The following is a 20,962-nucleotide window of genomic DNA, read 5'->3' on the forward strand; positions in this document are numbered from 1 at the left end:
CACTTAAACTGAGTTGTGCCTGCCAGACAGGAATGTATTAGCCATTGTTTAACAAGCTTCAGGTTGCTGCATGTGACTTACGAAAATAAATGAATAAACTAATTTACATGTTTGCAGCTGATTTGCATCTAGCATAAAACTGAAGCCTATGATCAAAAAGAACTTAAGGACAGAAGGAGTTACCTGGCCACCTCTGTATTTTGGGGACTTATCTCTGGGTAGCCCAGTGACTTTTGTATAAGCACATCTTCTAGAAAGGCATCTATTCTTGACTGGAAAGTATCAAGGAATGGTAAAACTACCATTTCCCTTGGCGCCTTCTTTCAATGGCTAATTAGCCTTCCTGTATGAAAGGAGATTGATTGAGAAGAGAGGAAAAAAGGTGGTGAAAAAATGCCTTTCCACGCTAAAATAGCCTTCTTTACTCATTTTTCCCTTTTCACATGCTCGTAAGCTATCATCAAGTCACCTCTCATACTTTTATTTATAAACCAAATAGATTCACATCTTTAAGTCTTCATTAGCCGTTGAATCATTTCTGTGGCTGTCATCAGTATCCTTCCAGTTTTTCATTGTCGTTTGGGGAAAAAAAAAAGGTGAACATCTGAACTACGTATTGTTTGCCAGCACCTGAGTTTCCACTACTGCATGCGGAGATAAAATTGCCTCCTTAATGCCTGTGCGCTTGTTTATAAAATCGTGGATCATATTAACTTTTTTCTTCTACTGTATTTCTTTGGGAGCTCAAGCTGATGAGGCTTTGTAAAATATGTATATTGTGATGATAAATGCTGAAATGAAAACTTCTCTTGTGTGTATAAATGACTATTTCAAGAACAAAATAAATTGTCAAGACACCTTGGGTTTTTTTTTCCCGTTGGCCCGCGGAAAACAGACTGACATCCCAGATTAACCAGTGGTCCTAGGATCTGGGGATCTGTGTTTAAGAGCAGCCCTGACTGTTTTTAAAGCATCCACAGAAATGACCTAATTACAAAAATTTGTAGTCTGTCTCTTGACAGAACTTTTTAAAGCTGATTTTGGCTCTGATGTAGAGTGAAAACAATTGCAGAGAAGTCAGTTTCTTGCCAGGAAGGATTCTTGGTTTCTGATATGTGACCTGGAAGCTCATATGAATTTTGTTTTATTGTTGACTGCTACAGTCTTTTCAGAGTCACTGTTTTTAGGATAGTCATCCATTCTGAGCTGTCTGTGGTTTTTTTCCTACACGCACAACTTACCTTTTGGCTGTATTTAAAAGCCGTCGCTAGAGTGGCTTTGAGAACTCCAGGTCTGTGCAATGGCTTGTCTTGGTTTTCTCCCTTTGCAGGTCTCTCACTCGCAAATGGTATCAGCTGTCATTTATTGACTTCCAGAAAACCAACAGTGAGGATTAGCATCAAGGCTAATCCTGATCTTTGTGGGGCCTCACTAGGAGCAACATTTGATTGACTCCCTATTTACTACATGTGGAGATATGCTAGTTATTCAAATCTTGCTTAGTTTTACTGTATTGCTATTGTATGGTCCTAATTTTTTGTGCTGTTGCTGTGTGAATTGTTCCTGCTATTTTTCATCTAAATGGCTTGTGTAAGGCTTTCTTATTAATGCTCTAAGTGCAAGTAAATCATCAAGAAAACTTGTAATATCAGCAAAATAATGAAGGCAGGCTGACCCAAAAAAATGGTGTTTGGCAAAGATATAAATGTAACTGAACACAGAAGACTAAATTTTAAATCTGTTTCTATCAATTTTAAAATGACTATATCTTCTTACCCTTTAATTCATTATAAATTAAATCTGGTGCGAATGTTTCTTTTTTTTTTAACTTCACGTTCATATTGGCTTAAGCATCCTTATTTCACTAGGTCTATCTCCTTACCACTTCTAATACTGGTGCTTGTTTTCTGAAATTTCCATGGTATTCCCCAAATTATCCAAAGATTCAGTGAGCCTTTTATAATCTTGGGTACAAGCCATCCAGGCCTGTAGATCTGAAAATTTACCCTCAGTAGATCTTTAACGTCCCAATAGCTGCTGATGGCTTGGAAAGTTCATCAGATTTGTGGTAGAAATCCCTCCCTGCAGAAATTGAAAGCTTATTGAACACTTCTACCTTGCCTGCATTTTTAATGATTAACCATAGGTAGGGCTTCACTCGTCCCTAACGTACATACTAAAGTGTTTCTTCTCTCCTTAGTCCTGTCAATCAAGGATTTCTTTTCTTTCTGATAGATTTTCTCCATGTCACATTTGTATTGATTACTATCTGATCCACTTCCCCCTTTCAACTTTTTACCTATTGCTTTGCTATCTTTGCTTTGCCAATAAACCAGGATGGGCTTTTACATAAAGCTGTCTTTCTTGATTGAAGGATTGCAGCTTTTGGCCATCTAATCTCTTCTTAAAGAGCTTTAAGCTTCCATCTACCTTTTCCACCTGAAGTTTTTTGAAAATTAAGTCTTTTGAAACACCCTTTGTGATTGGGACCATCCTTTTCCTTTGGCTGCAGTGAGTATAGTCAGGTTGCGATCAGTTCACAGAGGGAAGTGCTGATTTATAGACCAATGATTAATTTCTCTGTGCCACGATACGGTTGGAAATGAAGATGTATCATACTGGGTCCACGCCACCCCTCCTGGTGAGTTGGGACAGGATGCATTGCTGTGCAAAACTGATTGCTGTATGAGATGGGGACTGTCTGGACGTGCTAGGTCAGCGTGTGAGATAACGGGATGCGGTGGCTGGGGAAGGGAGGGAAGGCACAGCCGGTGCTGGATATCCGTGTGTCTTAGCTGCTTGAATGATGCCTCAGTTCGAGTAGTATAATACAGTTTTCTACAGAGACCCTGGCTGTAGCATCTGTGCTTGTGAACCAGGTTAATTTTCGCAATCAACAGTAGCTATGAGGTAGTTGTGTTGACTGGGAGGGCTCACTGCTGAAGCTGCCAACGCGCTCCGCTGGAAGCGCTTAGGGATGGTGGTTAGTGCCTGGCTGTAGGACCTGCCCTGCATGTCCGACTCTGGATACCACGTATGGGAGATCTGCAGTGCCGGTAGCTGTGTCGGGGCTCAGAGCTCGGGTCCAGCCGGCTGAAGAGCTACACCTGCATTTAGGGATTACATCTGGAGCATAGCTTTTCCAGGAGAGGGTTTTAAGCCGTAGCTAGTAGTAAAGCCAGGTGACCATTGGGGGGCACCAGAACAACAGTAATAGGTTGGAACGGCTCACGAGTGCGCGCGCCGTTAATGCCTGTTTGGTGCAGTCAGGGGAAAAAAAACCCCAAGCCAACTGTGTTTGAGGAGGGGAGGAAATTTCTTCCAGTTCTTAAATCAACATAATTTCTTCAGTAATACTGCCAGCTCTGTTTTGAGCTGTTAAAGAATAAACTATAGCAAGCATGAGTTATCTCCTACTTTCCAGGCAGCACTAGCTTTATCTTTCTTTTCTTTTTTTTTTTTCTTTTTAAATCCTTTGTGTAAAATTATGTATCGCTTACAAGGGTTAGACTAGAAAGTTATTTTGAATAAGGTATTTTGAATAATTATGACTGAGAGGTCAGTGTCTCATAAAATATGAAACTGCTTGTAAAGATTTCACAGTTCTCTCCTTTCTAGGCATTTGAGTGTCCTATATGGGGTCTGAATCCAGTCATGTTTGAGGAGTTAGCATACAGTTTTAACTGCAGTTGAGTGTTGTGGTTTTTGTTTTTTGTTTTTTTTCCTGAGTGACGATTCAGCTGATGGTTTGAATTTCAGATGCGAAGGGAAACCTAAAAGACATCCCTTCTGGCTAGTTGCTCTATGTGGATTTTAGCATGGGTAGATATTGTATAACAATGACTATAGGCCACTGGTAAGTCATGGTGTCAAAGTATCTTTGCCTGCTCCTTGACCTGGCCTCGCAAGAAAATGGGGGGGAAGTAGTATTTTTTCATTTAAAAAGAAGGCTCTTCTGCTGTCTACAGGCAAATGCATCTTCCAAGTTCTCCTGAAATTCCTGCTGCTAATCTTTGATGAAAATTTACAGTATTATTATTTAATATTGAAGGTATGACCCTATTTCAGTGAAGATGTGTTTTCCGTTTCGTTTTAGCCTTTTTACGTTCCTCAGTGTGAAGATACTGAGTTTCTGCATGTTGAGTCACAGCATGTTTTCTGAAAGGCAAGGCTACTAGCCGAGATCAGGCCTTGCTTGGCCAGTGCTGTTGGAAAGCATCGTCTAAGTTATCCTGAGCCATCTGCAATGATCAAAACCCAAAGCTGCCAGGGACTTTCATCCCCAGTGGTACTGGTGGTCTTCCGTTGTCCAGTCGTCTTACCGATTTACCAGCCTTGAAGTCCCCATTGCATGGACGAATGTTGAAGCACAATCAGAATGTGGGTTTTAGTTATAACAACACGCACAATTCATTTTTGTAAGTGAAAAATTTTGCAAATACTATTTCTGAAATCTTGACCAAAAATCAGACAACAATTAAAAGAATGTAACATTTAGACACCTGGAAAAGACACAGAGACTTGATGAAAGGACTCCTTGCCTGAAACCATGTTGCTTTTTCTCACTAAGTAATTTGGCCTGAAAAAGATACTACTTCACTATGAAGATCTTGCTTTCTTTATATCCCTAGACCATCATAGTCACAGACTACTAGAAAACAGTGTCATCATGAAACATCTGGCTTTCATCAGACAGGTAGGGGCATCTGGAAATTCCCGCTTTTTCAAGTTCACTAAGCCTATCTGAGGTCTTCTAAAAATGATGAAAAGCACTGTCAATCCTACTGCTGCTTAACTTTAAATCGGGAAGTCACTCCTTAAATTTGTGCAGTTCCTTAATTCATGCACTAGATGGTGATCAAAAGCAGCTCAAGTTGTATGTTCTCTTCTGCCTCCCAAAGTCACAGTTGACAGTGGAAAATGAAAGCACATGAGAATGACTATTTTTCCTGCCAAGCTTTTAAACTTTTTTCTCTGTCCATGAATGATTAATCTATTTAGCAGAATTCTCTTAAAGATTAAAGTAGAAATGACAGTGTTTAGTGGTGCTGCTAAATTCATATATCCTGTTGGAACTGTGATTTTTAAATCAGTTGTTTGATAAACACATAGGAAATACTGCTGTCTGTGTGATCACAAAATATTCATAAAATATCCCATAACTTCAAGCTGGGGTTAGTGTTGGTTCCACAATACAGGAATTCAAATATACCACTTCTTAAAATAGTTGCTACGGACTGAAACTCAGTCTCTGAATGTACAAACTGATTACCGGCAGTTAATACAAGGGTAGAAATGGAAAAGGGGGAGCACTACTCTGAAAACATGATTACAGATTTTTATAAGATTAAAAACCAAGGAGAAACCATTTCCGTACTGCCCACCCTGAAATTACAAAAGCTGCTCTAATCCTGTACCTTGGGAATACTACTGGCTTCAAAGGGAAAGATTGCAAGATGTATTTTGGATTCTGTAACTGGAAAAATGCATTCCACTGAAGAGAATCAGTAAAAAATATTCCTTTTCATAAAAAATCAGAGTATAATTTTCAGGAATGGAGGCTGATAGATGGACTTAGACAGATTAGGGACATGGGGAAAGCTAGTACAATACTGTGTAGAGCAATGGTAGGTAGAAAATATCAGTGGTGCAGTGTTTAGATAGTAGAAGGGGAATATACAACACACGGGACTGTAAGATGCCATTGTACAACACAGTGGGCTGTACTACAGCCATTATAGGCCAACAGTGTAGTTTAAATAAACGGCTGAAAGAAGGAGGGTCTCACATAAATAGTAAGTCTTAGTAGCTGGGAGCTTTTTTTTTTTTTTTTGGCCTCTGTGTACGTCTGTAAGGCAGCAGAAGCCTGTCTCAGGACTAGTGCTCAGAGCCATTCTTGCACATACATCCTTCCTCTGGCAGGGTTAAGAGCTGGTGGAACCAATCCTCTTGCTGCTCCAGCGTGGGAGGAGGTCCCACAGGGGATGGCTGTGGCAAAAGATACAGTGCTGTGGAGCCACCTTCGCATGTGGAAAGATGGAGGAGATCTGATGGTGCGTGGAGCAATGGCATGGCTTAAATTAGGCTTAAATTGAGAGTCTTCTTTTTTTCTTCCTCAACAGAACACAGACACTCAAGGCTGAGGCCTTATCCCAGAAGCTGGATAAAGAGATCCCCGTTGGGCAATACCCTCAAGTTAAATATTTGTAACTCTTTGTGACTTCTGCAAGGCAGGCAGTGAAGGCACAGATCATCAGTGGTTAGGAAGCTGAATAACAGTAAATAAGTATCTGCTCACAGGCAATTGTAGGGTTAAAAAGAGCAAAAGGAAATTTAATGCAGCTACAACATGTTTTACACTGGTGATCTGTGTAGCAATGAGGAAATGCATGGAAAAGCAAGATTCCAGACAACTGAGTTGATGATATGATTCATACACTGACTTTTTAACTCAGTACTCTGCCCGGTTATAATGAGAATCATCTGAGGGAAGTAAAATAACAACAGTTTGAAGCTTGTAGGAGGGCAGTAGCCTGTAGCCATGCTGGACATGGAGAGTCAATTGCTCTGTAGCACGTTGGAGAGATGGAGGTTGTGCCACGTACTAGATGCAGTTTTTTCTTTGGCTTGTTTTTTGTGTTTGTGTTTTTTGGAGGAGTCCACTGCAAGTCTGACTTTTATTCTAAATTGGTCCTACACAGCTGCATGTATACACTTGCATGCATGTAATATATGCATGCAAATAATCTGTGTATACATGAAAAATGGATCTTTCCATGTACACATAGCCATCTTGGCAGCAGTGCACCAAAGGGATTTGTATGCGCTAAATTTATAAAAACTGGCTCTGAATGTAAAAGGGAAATGGTGTCAAGAGAGCTGAGGCACGCCCTTAGTATGGTGTTAGCACGTATTCTCACAACTGTTCTTGGTTAAAGATGGCTCTTCCTCAAACACAATCAGAAATGCAAATCTCACATTGTCTCATTCTGTGCATTTTAAGTTTTTGATCTTAGAGAACTTAACATACAATACGATAATGAGGTAAAAGCATATGTGGATTTAATCCTAGTGTAAAGCTCCATTTCAAGTTCATGCCAGATGAACCTCCACCCCGAAGACAGAGTTTTCTAATGATCAGTATGCGTGTGTGGGACCAATGGGATGCTCCTGGGATCAAATGCAAATGAGTTCTTATATATAGAAAATGATTCAAAGCACATGTCCCCATCATTTCAGTGAAAATTGTCAACTGTCAATTGTTAACCGCAGCAAAGACTTCAGAGCAGCGGCAATTCAGTACAATGTCAGAAGGTGGCTGAATCCAGGTGCCCAGGAGCGTTCCTCCTTTTCTAGCCCAATAGGCATGAGGCCACTGTGGTTCCCTGTCCCCAGGTCCAGTGAGTACACATATTCCAATAGGTGCACATGTGCACACGTGTGTGCATGAACACACACACACAAAATACATGATACACACAGCTGGCTGCACAGATCAACACAGAGAGCAGTGTCTTTACTGGTACCCCCATAAACACATGTAACAGTCATACAGACATGAACAGTGTGAACAACTAAATTCCCTTCAGCTGATAGGGACTGAAATCTTATGGGGTAAATATATGCACATTATGGTCTCTCTGGTAGCTGATCTTAGAAATTGAGTCTATCCAGTTGCTGGCACCTTGGTCTGCAAACCTCTCAGGTTGCAGGTACTCAGACCTCTTATCCTGCTAGCTGGCTCGTCCATCTTGAAGTTCACTAGTGTTCACACATCCACACAGAATAAAGAAATAGGATTTAATAAGAATAAAGGGTAGTCTGCAGTGATCAAGTGTAGGGTTCAGCTAGATGAGTGTACTGACTAGCAGTCTGTTTGTATCTGACTGCCCTGTTTATCTTCTTTTCCCTCTATTTTCCCACACTTGTTCCTCCCCAGTCCTCCTTGACCTCTCTCTGTCCACACCTTTGGTCCTTCACCTAAACATTCCATAATATATTTTCTCCAGTCCCAGAATTTTCTTCCCTCTGCATCCCATAGTAAGTACTGTACCCCTCGCCTGGCATTCCTGTGAGAGTTTTTCATTTATTTCTCTCTGTGGGTTTCACACTAGGGGCAAGTGTCGTCCTCTGATAGTCAGAGGAGTAGTCAATATGATGTGCCCCATTTTCACTGATGAGGTTACTGGGGTTCCTCTGCTTGTTGTTGTTTCTCTGATCCTTGCTGGGTCTTTGTGTTCTCTGTCGTTAACCTTTAATCACATCACCTAATGCACATTCACCATATTAGTCACCGGAGGAGCACTTGGTTCCCCTTGATTCTGCTTGTACTCTGGATATCCTCCCTCTGCACTGTGACCAGTGCAGCTCTTGGGCCTATCCAGCAGTTCCATAGCCTAGAAACAGCAGAGGAATGTGGATTTTAGATATCTTTGATTTAAGATAAACTGTCTGCGTAGACTTCATCTTACCTTGCTTTTAGCCATCTAAAACTTAGGCAGAGGTCTTCCACTGAAGCCCATGGAGGAGGAGAGAAGCTTTTCCAAATTGAGCCCATCTATTTTAGATGCCTACTCTAGGATGGGGTGAATCACTCTCTAGAGGTGCTTCTCTTTCTCCATTAATTAAAGGCAGAGCCTAGATGACTAGCTTAGGCTAGATGTCTAACTTTTAGACTGCCAAAATGATGGGAGTTGAATCCTACTTTCCACGTTTTACCTTCAGTGCTGGAGGCCATGTCTCTGGGTAACACATGATGTACAGTTCAATGCACCTAACACTTCCTCTCAAGCTATTAGTCCCCTTATGTGTGAGACTCTTACAGAAATAAGCAACTACCATCTGCAAACAATGTAGGTCCTGATGGAAAAATACTGTCAAGGATCAACATAAGTCAATATATGGAGCTAAAACTTGGGAACTGTAGTCTATATTACTGATGTGTGTGTCATAAAGAAGATGGAGCGACCAGGATTTGATTTTCTGTGATCCCTCGTGTCCTCACTAAGTCTTCACCAACAGTGAAGTTCATACCAGTTGGCAGCCCTAGGTGTGCACTGTGAGTGCATGGAGTGCTCCCCACTGGAGGAGCTGTCATCTGCATTGCAACCTGATGCCTGACTTCAGCTGTGGTTCCTTCAGGAAGGAAACCACTTTGACCCAAATGGCGGTGAGTTTGTGTGTATTTTGCAAGAGTATTTGCAAGACAAATTTGCACTAAAAATACCCTGTCCTGCTCACTAACTCACTAATGTACCTGAGTGATGTCTAGCTTTGGCATAGGGTTGTGATTAAGATCTTGGTCGTTATTTCCTTTCTGCGTGCCTCAGTTCCTTCCAGAGATTAAGATGGAGATGATAGTATTTCCTGTTATCTATGAAGCACATTGAAATGTGGGGATGGAAAACACCGTAAAACTCCAAAATAGAAGGAATTTTTCACTTATATTTAGGAGTATGACTCCTTTTTCTTTTCCCTGACAGCAGCTACTTATTGATTTGTGCCCCTGCTCCCTACCTGCCTAGTGCATGTATAGTAGATGGATGTGGCTTTAGGAGTATCAGGTTTTTAAGACAAATGAGAAAGTTTAAAAAATGGTGTAGTTTGAACAGAACTTTTGATTGCTTAGCTGTGCTGGTCCTGGCAGAAGAATGGAAGGAAGGTCTGCAGCAGCATGAAGGAAGAACCCAATGAAATGTACAATAATATAGTCATGGTAGAGAAAAATAAGTATTTCTATCCCCAGATATTTAATTTTATTGGAAATTATATGAATTAATTATCAAAGCACAGTAATTTTGACCCGTGCAATACTAATGACTATTGGCAACAAAGCTCACAAGGACACACAATCTAATTAGCTTTAATGGGATGGATTTAACAATACATTGGATTATCATCTGTTAGAACCAAGTATCAAGATTTATTGTTCTCTGAATAAATATTGACCTCTTGCTCTCAGGTCAATAAATCTTAAGCTTGCCTCCACTTAAATATCTACTTATTACGTTAGCACTCTTCTGTTTCCTGTCACCAACTTCAGTAGGAGGAGAGGGGAGCTGCACTTCCCTCCTGCTGCATCAAACACTTCTTTAAGAAATTGCAAGAAAACAACAGGTTAGTCTACTGCAGGTGAATTCAGCTGTAAACTCCCTGTGACTTCAATGGCAGACTTCTGTAGGTGAATGTTGATTAATGTAGAGAATCTTTTCCGGAGCCACTGATCAATCGGAGACTTTATAAATTTTGTAGGAAGATTATTTGTATTTATTGAATTCTGTGGAACCTTTTCAATAAAGAAAGTGAAAGCTAGCAGACATTAATGGATGAGTTTTATATAGTAGATCGTAACTGCTTTCAAAGATCAAAAGATTGTTCTTGCTCACTCTCTCTCTCGTAAAAACATCTATGCTGGTGCGGAAGCCTGACAAAAATGTGCAAGTTTTTCACCCTGCTATTCTTTTCGTTCTAATTGTATCATTTTTACCTTTTTGATGTTATTTATAGGTAGCTGTGGCACTAAGGGAAATTGTGGCATTTGCCATGGTCCAGAGTGAATACCTGGTCAAACTGGCGAAAGAATAAGGTTCTTGAAGCAATTTGGTGTACAGGATTAGAGGATTTAATCTGTGCCTCTGAATGCTGGGCCATATCTATATGGGTGTAGGGTTAGGCCTGAGGTTAGCAAATTTTTTATTCCATGTATTCCTTTGAGGTTACAAATCTCTGCAAAATGGATGCTAAATTTTGAGCCCAGTGTGCCTTTCCCCCTCCAACTGCCCTTAAATTATCTACGGATTGACTGCAGTCTAGTTCTATTTAGCTAAGACTTTTATTAATCGTAATTACCTATATTTTGGTTCTTTAGTTTGCAAATACTTGTAGGAGCAAATCATTATTTTTCCCTTCACTTTCCACCCTTTCAGACTGCAAGAAAATGTGTGAATTTTGAAACCCTAAGGATCCTGCTTTGTTCTTTCAGTTCCCTGATTGTCCACGTGTTTAAGCACAGAGGTTTGTAACATATGTTGCATTTAAGTTGTGGATAAAAAAAAAAAGGAAAACACGCTCACTGGGGATGAGGAAAGGAGGAAGGCAGAGCTGGAATGAATATTGTCCTGGGACAAGATGTACATGGGAAAAGCGTTGTTGACTTTGATAGGGCTCCATGTGGAAGAGTTTGGTGGACTTTATTTCATGGCCAGATCGGGCTTTAAATATATGAGTCTCAGGTAGGCAAAACAATTTTAATAAATGACAGTTATTAGTCCTATATTTCACTGGGTGGAGGGGGAAAGGGGATCATTTTCTTTGTTAAATTAAGTGATCAGATCAGACAGCAGCCTTGCTTTTGTGGTAGCAGTCTGGGTCATGGTAGACACCATCCCCTCATGCCCCCCAAGAGATTGTAAGCAGCCTCTAAGAAGGTCATTATGAAGTTTTTAAGGAGAAAAAAAAAAAGACAGAAAAGATACCTAGTTTTGTTGAAATACTAATTTTTCTTTAGATCTGGTTAAAGAATATGGACAAAGACGCATTACTGTTCTTTAATCCTTACTGTAATGCAAATATAGAAGGTGCTGCTACCTTATACCAGAAACTGACTTGTGCAAGTAGTAAACAAGATCTTAATAGTTGGGAATAATTCCAAGTTTCTGAAGCAACGTTCCTTTTTCTATACCACAAGTGTGTTGAGTTTTTGAACTTGTGTCACCCTATAATGTAATCTTCCTATTGTAAAGTGCTCCTGCCAGCCCCAGACGTTCACATTGCACTGTGATTTCTTTTTTCCCCCAATGGAGTAGAACAGAAGCTCATTGCTATGCATGCAAACTAAAAAGGATATTTTTTTGCTTAGTTACTCTTGCTTTCAAGATGACAAGCTACCCTTTCATCCTGGATGGAGAAAGGGAACTTGCCGTTGGCAGGGTTGAAAGACTGGAAAGCCTAGTCACTAAAATGGGAACTTAACAAAACATTACACAGAAGAACCTCGTGTACACCATGAAAGCTTTTAAAACAATTATTTTTATAAAACCAGTAGCGCTCAACTCTCTTGCTACTGTCTAAACAGATGAGAGCGCTGGATCCATAGCATTGTGTGCTAGCCTTTGGAGTTTTCTTAATGCCTACACTTTCCACATGGCTTGTTAATAAGACCTTGGTAAAGCACCACAGAAATGACAGAAAAATGAGAAATCCACGTGAATTGTCTTGAAAAGCCACATGTGCTCAGACAGAAGATGACATGGGACTGTGCACCTGGAAAGCCGTGGTGTTCACCAACGTATGTTTTAGCTGTAAGTAAAAACATACACAAACATCTTTAAATGCTGATTCTGTTCTGGGTGCTGTCTGTTCTGCCTCCTCCTTTTCAGAGACAAATACCATTAGTGTAAAAGCCTTTGTCTGAAGGCTATATTTTGTTGCGTAAATGACCGGCTAAAGAAGTCATTTAAGGCAATCAAAATCCGAAGCCAACCCACCATCTCCTATTAGTCAGGTCATTTTCAGTGATTTGTAGGGTTCATTAATGTGTCTTCTGGCAAAAAGCAACGGGTGAGAAGATGATGTGCAAAATACGATAGCATAGACATACTGCACAGCCCTGAGTTGAAGGTGCATGGAGAATGTCGGTATCGGGTCAAAAATACAGCAGCATCTGTTCTCCTTTGATATGTTAGTTGCTCCAAAGAATGTGGAAGTGGTCACTGCTATTTTGACAAAATGCACTTATTTCTCCTTTTGTTGCCTGATGTGGCATAAGGGGAACACTGGCGCAATAGTGTACGGCAATAATTTATTAGTGGTTTAGGGATGAGGGCCCAGAACAAATTCTAGACAAAAGAAAAACATGTTTGGGTTTTACAGAGTGCCTTGGCTACAGGAACAAAGCTGTGATTGGGTGTGCAAATATTTGGTATTTCGATTGTCCCGGTTGGGGTGACAGTTGACAAATGGTCTGAGTTTGTTTTTAATTATCACCAAAAGGGAAAAAGCCTGTTGTTTTAAAGCCAGCAACTGATGTTGCAGCACAAGGCAAGAAAAGATATTTAGCAGTGGAGGGATATACTTTCTCAGTGTTATAATATGTTGAAAGCACTATTACTTCCAAATATTTATAGTATTTATCTAGTTTTGTGATTACAACCAACCAAGGAAAGTGTTTTGTTCACTTGTATTGCATCCAACGATCGATATTAAAATGTCAGCTACTGTTCTTACTTAATACTGACTGGTATCATTGATATCAAAGTTATCTTCTGCAGTCACACTGAGAAATGCAGCAGATATGCTGTGACAGATGTTTGTGAGATGTATTTGGCACAGAAATTATTTGATATATATCATACTAGCATACAGAGCACCCACGAGGTATCAAGGCCGATTACAATAGATGTATGAACACATAGAGACTTCACTGCCTGGAAGGGTTATATGCCTTCTGTGAAGGGAAAAAGAAACATGTTACCCAAAAGAGATGGAGTCATTTGTCCAAACAGCCTCTGGCAGGGTTAGGGACCAGTCCTACTTGTTGAGTGTGTATCCAGTACTTCAACCACTGTGCTATCATTTAAGCAAGATAAGAAACAATATTGCGAAGACCCACTGAAATTAATAGCCCATATGTAAAAGTTTAAAATTGTGTCCAAATACTTCACTGAATTGGGGTTTTCTTTACTTTTTTGATGGCAACTGCTATACAATAGTTGTTTTCTTATGAATATACATGAATCCGAACTGGTCATTTCTAGCAGGAAGCGTAACTTGTCAGACTTTGAATAGCCAGTAAGTTGCCTTTTAAGTAAATATCATGAACTTCCAAATGAAAAGTTGCCCCTTCTGGGGTAGCCAAAATAGATTTTTGTGGTCAGATGAGAGAGACTGTTCTGTATAAACTTGTCTTCTATTGCAAGGAATAATTGAGGCAAGAACACAAAATGTGTTTTCCATTTTTGTGAAATCATGAGAATGTGATCTTTCCATTTTATCAAAAGGGTGACTTTTTTTGTCTTCTAGCTACAAATCTTTAGCCAATTTCTAGTGCAGTATTTGGTACCTCGGAAAATTTCATCAAGGCTGTGTTTGAGGAGGAGAAACAGTTTGAGCTGCTAATATGCTCCTGTCCTTCCAACACTGTCTAGCCTGCTTTTGTGGATCCCTAGAAAGGTTATTGATTTACTGTGAGTGTGGCTTTCTCTAGTAAAAGCTGAAGGCTGTTTGCAAACTGCGACCTGAAGCAGACACATAAGGAGGAAATTTAGATAATTGCATTCTACTTCCATTGAAGTCCATGGCAATTTTGTAATTAATTTCAGGAGGAGCAGAATGGGGTCCAGTGACTGGGAGTCGCTGCTGCCAGCAGCTGGAATAGCTCTGCAGCTTTATGTTGCATAGATGCTCAGTGACCTGGGGACTGTCCAAAAGATTTGGAAAAAATGTTTCTGATAGCGGTTGCCAGTATTAACACCAGTTGTTATAGGCATTCTGACTTTGTAGCACTTGCTGGGCCAGCACATTTAGAGTCATTCACACTACTCGAAGCTGTTCACATGAGATTCCCAGCCAAGTTGTGCCGACAGAACAGGCAGTCCTGTGAATTTTCTCATACTTTCTGTCTTTTCTGGGGGCCAAAAATTCTGCAGATGTTTCAGTTAAGCAGCATCAGCACTTTTGATCCCACATATTTATGGTTGTACAAATAATGGATATTTTGGTTTATCATGAAATCATAGAACCATAGAATGGTTTGGGTTGGAAGGGACCTTAAAGATCATCTAGTTCCAACCTCCCTGCCATGGGCAGGGATACCTTCCACTAGACCAGATTGCTCAAAGCCCCATCCAACCTGGCCTTGAACACTTCCAGGGAGGGGGCATCCACAGCCTCTCTGGGCAATCTGTTCCAGTGTCTCACCACCCTCACAGTGAAGAACTTCTTCCTTACATTTAATCTAAATCTACCCTCTGTTTAAAGCCATTACCCCTTGTCCTATCACTACATGCCCTTGTAAAAACTCCCTCTCCAGCTTTCTTGTAGGCCCCCTTGAGGTACTGGAAGGCTGCTAGAAGGTCTCCCTGGAGCCTTCTCTTCTCCAGGCTGAACAACCCCAACTCTCTCAGCCTGTCCTCATAGGAGAGGCGCTCCAGCCTTCTGATCATCTTCGTGGTCCTCCTCTGGACACAATCCAACAGGTCCATGTCCTTATGTTGGAGGCCCCAGAGCTGAATATAGTACTGCTATATACTCCTATATATACTCCTATATTACTATAGTACGAGAGCAGAGTAGAGGGGGAGAATTACCTCCCTCGACCTGCTGGTCACACTTCTTTTGCTGCAGCCCAGGATACGGTTGGCTTTCTGGGCTGCAAACGTAAATTGCTGGGTCATGTTGAGCTTCTCATCAACCAACACCCCCAAGTCCTTCTCCGCAGGGCTGCTCTCAATCCGTTCTCCGCCCAGCCTGTATTTGTGCTTGGGATTGCCCCTACCCATGTGTAGGACCCTGTACTTGGCCTTGTTGAACTTTATGAGGTTTGCACGGGCCCACCTCTCAAGCCTATTTGGCCATTGAATTAAGAAACTGGAAGCAATTCTTGGTTTTAGTTGACCAGAAAAAATTTTTGTTTTCAGCCAAGCTAAAATGAAGCAATTTCCTTAGTTTCGGTTTCCTCAGTCCTTTTCCACTCACTGCAATAAAAATGGGTCAATTTCCAATTGAAGTTAAGTTTTAATTGAAAACAGTGTTTTGAAACAAATATTCTAAATACTTTTCTTTTAAAAATTTAGAAAACCTTTAGGCTTTTCTGGTTCCTTTATTTTTGTGGCAAATGCTGTCTTTTCACTTGGGCTATTTGTTAAATTCACAATTTTTTTTCCCCGTGAAATAAAATTTTTTTGTAAATTCCTTGCTTAGCAGAATATTTTTAGCCAGCACTGTTATCAATTTACAACTCATTCCTGTTGCCTTAGTGTTTAAATACAAAATTTACAGAATGTTGCTTTTAAAGAGTATAGCCTCTAGCCTACAGTTTGGAAAAGCTGTTGTGATATGTCAACATCTGGTATAACTAGACTACTATGACTAGAGTCTGTGAGAATGACAGCAGTACAAGTAGCATTCAGGTAACAGAGGTACAGTGTCAGACACATAGAAAAACATTTGTGATGGGACAGTTTGAAAATACTGGATTAGGTCTAAAATGAGATCCCTTACAGATTAAGGGAGGGCATGGAGAAAGAAATTCATAACCAAGGTTGGACATAGTCTTCCATTATCAGGAAGCTATTCTGTAGTTGTTCAACCTGAGCTTTCTTGCACTTTCAGAATATGTTAATTGCAATTGTCAGAGACAACATTAGAGCAGAAAAATAAGTGTCTAATTAAAACCAGTGGGTGCTTATTTCTTTATTTAAGCAAGAAGAACAAGGTAGCATATTTCTTGGGAAATTCTGCTCCTCCTTAGGATAACTTATTTGGCTATCCATACCCAGCAGCATTAGTGCAGTTGGGGTTGAAGGCTCAGTGGATTTATCTTATATGAACAAAAGAGCTACATTACTCTTTTCTGTCCCTTGTCATTAGAAAGCATCAGCTATTTTGGACTAAGTAGAGGACTTGAACTATAAGCTTGTAGTAGTGGGGTATGTATTTTAGAAGTTAATGAGATTGTGTGATTTGAAAAAGCTAGGCACCTGGTTTTCTTATTATGATTTTTTTTTTTTTTGGTAGTTAGAATAAACTTTCACAAACCAATTCTAATTACAAATGTCCATGCTGTTCAACAGGAGGCAACTTACAATGAATTAGTTCCAAAGCATAATACTGTGCCATGACTAATGTGGTGGGAACATCACCTATTTAATAGAGCTGCTCTGGAGATTTCAGTTTACATAAGAAACCCATGTGCTAGGAAATTGTTCTTGGCTTAAGAACCAGGCTTACGTAGCTTAACCACTGTGAGAACGGTTTTGGAGGCCTTGCTAGCTGGAAGAAGAAGAAATTATCTCAAACAGGTGTTTCATCAAGTCCTCTGAAAGGATTTTAAGTGTCCAACCTTGGGAACTAGCTCTTGGAGACACTAGGTACATGCTTCTCCTCCTGAGAATGTGCTCAACTCTATTGATGAGTCAGTCTTTAACGGTGGTTGCTGAAGCGTGTTATGCGGTCACGGCCTGAGCTGGATGGAAATTCTTGAACTGTTGGAGACACTTGCATTGAGTGCCATTGACGAGTCAATTAGGGGGAACACAGTGTTTTTTAAGGTATTGCCCTGTGGTACGATTGTGCAGAACCACTCTTCTCAAGGATATTGAGATACGGAGTGGGAGATATATTGCTTTCCTGATCCTCCTGGTGCACTAGATACTTCAGCTGTAGTGTCCAAGCTGGTCCTGGCTACTTATCACATTGCTCTGTGTGTGTGTACATGCTGGGAAGGAACATTGGCATCTTCCATGTGAATATATATGAGGGTCAGCTGTGGTCTGGACTCTTGATAGAACCAGCTTAAACTTTAGGGCTAAAACTTTCTGTTGTTTGTAGTGTGGCTGAGTGCTGGCTGAGAGTGGGAGAAGAGATTATCCTGTCACCCAGGTAAATGGAGAAGGAGCTAAACCACTACGTAATTGCTGCTCTAGTTTAAAACCCTCTGCTATTAAAAGTAAGGGAAGCATGGGATAGTACAGCCTCTGTGTAGGTCTGCGTGGGGAGACTGTGATGCACCCATCAGTCCTCAGGCAAAGCAGTTCACTGGGCCTCTGGTTGCACAGTGCAATGTGTGCAGCTTTGCTGCAGGATGGCCTTCCGTGCACTGCACCTCCTCTCCACCTTCCTAGGTGGAAGAAGGGCATGTCTGATAGCTAATACGCTGCTGAAGTGAGCGTTTGAAATAATAATCTCCAGGGTGGATTGGCAGGGGAGACCAGTGGTGGGAAGGAAGTGGTGAAGGGAGCAAAGGAGAGGACTTCAGTTTTAGAATATATTACACTTAAAATTCTGAGACTGTTCCACTGATGGGTAACATAAAGAATTAGACTTACAATTTGAAGTAAGTTCCATAGTAAAATAATTGGACTGGTGAAGCAATTTCACTCTCACTAAATTGCTTTCCGAGGATCCTGTCCTGAATGGGGCTGTGCAGCTTCTTCTGATATTTGAGCATCCTCAGGTCTCATTGACTTCAGTGGGAATTAAACTCATTGAACTCCTCACTAGGCAATTAGTTCCTTATAGGTCTAATTTTTCTGCTGCAAAGTAGTAGCTGCCTTTACTTTCAGTTAGCAGTCATACCCTGTGATCCTCAAATTCAAGCCTTAGCGCGCATGTATCACTTAATGGTTCTTTTGTGACACATGTACTTAAGCATTTCTGCGCATATTCTGTTCCTTACTGCTTTCTGTGGATAGGATCCCTGATAGTTTTGTTACACTGACTGCATCACATTAGCAAATAGAACATGCAAAATACTTGATGGAAAACCTTTCCAAAAATAAATCTGTCAAAAGCCCATAAGACAGTTTTATGTTTTGTTTAGTTTCTTTTAAGTAAGAAGTGTTTGTTTTGCCATCAAAAAAGGATGGATGCACTTCAAATTAAGAGACGACTTCATTAGCATGGAGGATGAATGAGATAATAAATGAGATAATGAAAATGAGATTTTTCTACCTTTCCTTTCCATGAGAGAAGACCTACTGAAATGCAGTATATTTACAGTCCTCAAATTACTGAAGCTCTAAATGTTTTTGCTTTCATGGTCTCCATTTGCGCTACTGCACATTTTGGGATGATGGATTGTGGAGCACTGGGTGTTGAGATGAAGAGAATCAATAGTGTGATACAAAAGATGAAATAACTCTGATGGAACATCAATAAAGGCTAAAAGTTGCCATAGGGATTTGAATCTTAAAAAAGAGCTTGAGAAAGTATATTAAGAAGAATTCACTTCTCCCCATGCAGTGTCTTTATTCCATGAGTAGAAGTCGCTTGGGGGTTCTTGTCAAGTACAGGGGTGGAGGAATTTTCTCTTTTCTGTATCTGTACGGTGCCCAGCACAGTGCTTCCTGGGTGCAATGTCTTCTGAGCATTGTCACGGTGTCATTGCTGTCTCAGGCCATAGCTGACATGAATAATAATGGAAGAGTAGAGCTCTTGGTAGCCTCATATGCTGTTCAAGGGGGCAACACGTGCAAACTGTAGAAGTAGGAGAATTTTTATCATGCCAAAGTTATTTACTGTTTAAGAGAAGACGTGTTGCAGGTCCATACACTAGTGTGCATAACTAGGAGTGTTCCCAACCAAGAGTCTTCCCACTTAACTCCACCACTGGAAAATGTGCAAGAACAATTATAAGACCCAGATTTTGCCCTAGTGACAGCACTGCACAGTACTGCATTCAGTGGTTGTTAGGATGCAGTTTGGAATATTTGACCTGAAGCAGAGAGTATTGTTTGCTGAGTAACATACTTTTCAGGATGAAGAAGGCTGTCTCATGCAAAATATGCATCTCTATCCAAGCAGAACTCCAGTGTTTGTTTATTTTTTTCTTGAGTATGGACTAAATGACGTTATTCTGAAGTAATTCTGAGCTATAAAACAAGAAAAATTGAGGAATCCTTGAATCATTTGCTAGATAGACAGAAACCCAGGTGGTTGATGGTATAGGGATATATTTGATGACTTCTATTTCTAAACGATGTACACATTGCAGATACACAGCAGAATTGTGATTTCATTGGTAGCTTTCATTAGGATCTTTACACAGGAGGCACACCTGGAGCTCCACATTAGATTTTATGGATTTTATGGAAAAAGGTGCTATTGAATGTGACTGAAGGTATCACAGTATGCTTCTTAACATTTCTGCTGTAATTCTGAGTGTTCCTGTCCTCATTGTTATCTTCTTGTTTCTCAAATGTTTATCAGAACTACTTTCACAACTTATTTCTAATATTTTGCTTGCAGCAATATGCAAAAAACCAAAATTCTGATTGCACATTGCATTCTGAAAGGATATTCATTGCTTTCATGTGCATAATTCATACTGATGTCACACTCTGGACTTCAATTAGAATTCTGACTCCATCACTCTCATAGCTTAAAAAAACCCCACTAAATAAAACACATAGCTTTGTCACAAAGATAAACCAAAATCAGAGAAGCAAATTAAGTTAGAACCGTAAACACTCCTCCTCTGAATTCAATCTACATTCTGAAACAATGGTAATTTAGACATGTACCACTAAACAAATACGGGAAAGCTAGGCTGTTAGTGTTGAAAACCTTAGCTGTTTCTATCTAAGCAAACTGTATGGGACTTGCCTACTAAAATGCGCCATGTAAAAATAAAGCTATTAAGGCAAGGTTGGCGTCATCATTTTTCTTTTGCAGATCAGGTGGTAGTTCCTGGCACTAACTTTCAGAGCTGAAATAAATTAATGCAGAAACTAAGGTTAGGTCATACACCTATTTGCTTAGTTCAAAGTCAAACCGTCACAAAAGGAAGAAAAGGAACACACCGTTCTGAAATACATTAGTGTTATCAGTAGTACACTAAAATGCAACGCATTTTAAAAAATACTACTTCTGTCAAAATACTTATTTATGTTGAATTCTGTCTTCCAAGGAATAGAGTACTTAATCCAGCAATGCATTTAAGCTTATGACTGATTTCAAGCATGAGAACACAGAACTACTCACACGCTTAAAGTTAAGCACAAGATTAATTGGACAAGGTTAATAGCCCTGCTGGGATGAGATCAAGTGTTCAGCTATAAGGACCTGACTCTGCCAATCTTACTCATGTTTTTTTTCTGCAGTGAGACACCTATGAGATTTCATCCCATTCAATACAAAAGTGATGTAGCCAAATGCTATTTATGCCTTAAATCTAAGAGGTGAAATCTTAAGCTCCAGGATCAGGCCTTCTCCCTTAATATTGCATCACACTGACTTCTTTGGC

The 20,962-nt window shown here is 40.2% G+C and overlaps 1 protein-coding gene across 1 annotated transcript in view; it reads left to right on the forward strand.

Annotated features, from left to right (window-relative positions):
* The window catches only part of GADL1 (glutamate decarboxylase like 1), a 75,082-nt gene that overhangs the window by 53,448 nt on the left and 672 nt on the right, over positions 1–20,962 (forward strand). The window lies entirely within an intron of this gene.

The sequence above is a fragment of the Gymnogyps californianus genome, chromosome 2, assembly GCF_018139145.2.
Source record: "Gymnogyps californianus isolate 813 chromosome 2, ASM1813914v2, whole genome shotgun sequence".
Lineage (NCBI taxonomy): Eukaryota > Metazoa > Chordata > Aves > Accipitriformes > Cathartidae > Gymnogyps > Gymnogyps californianus.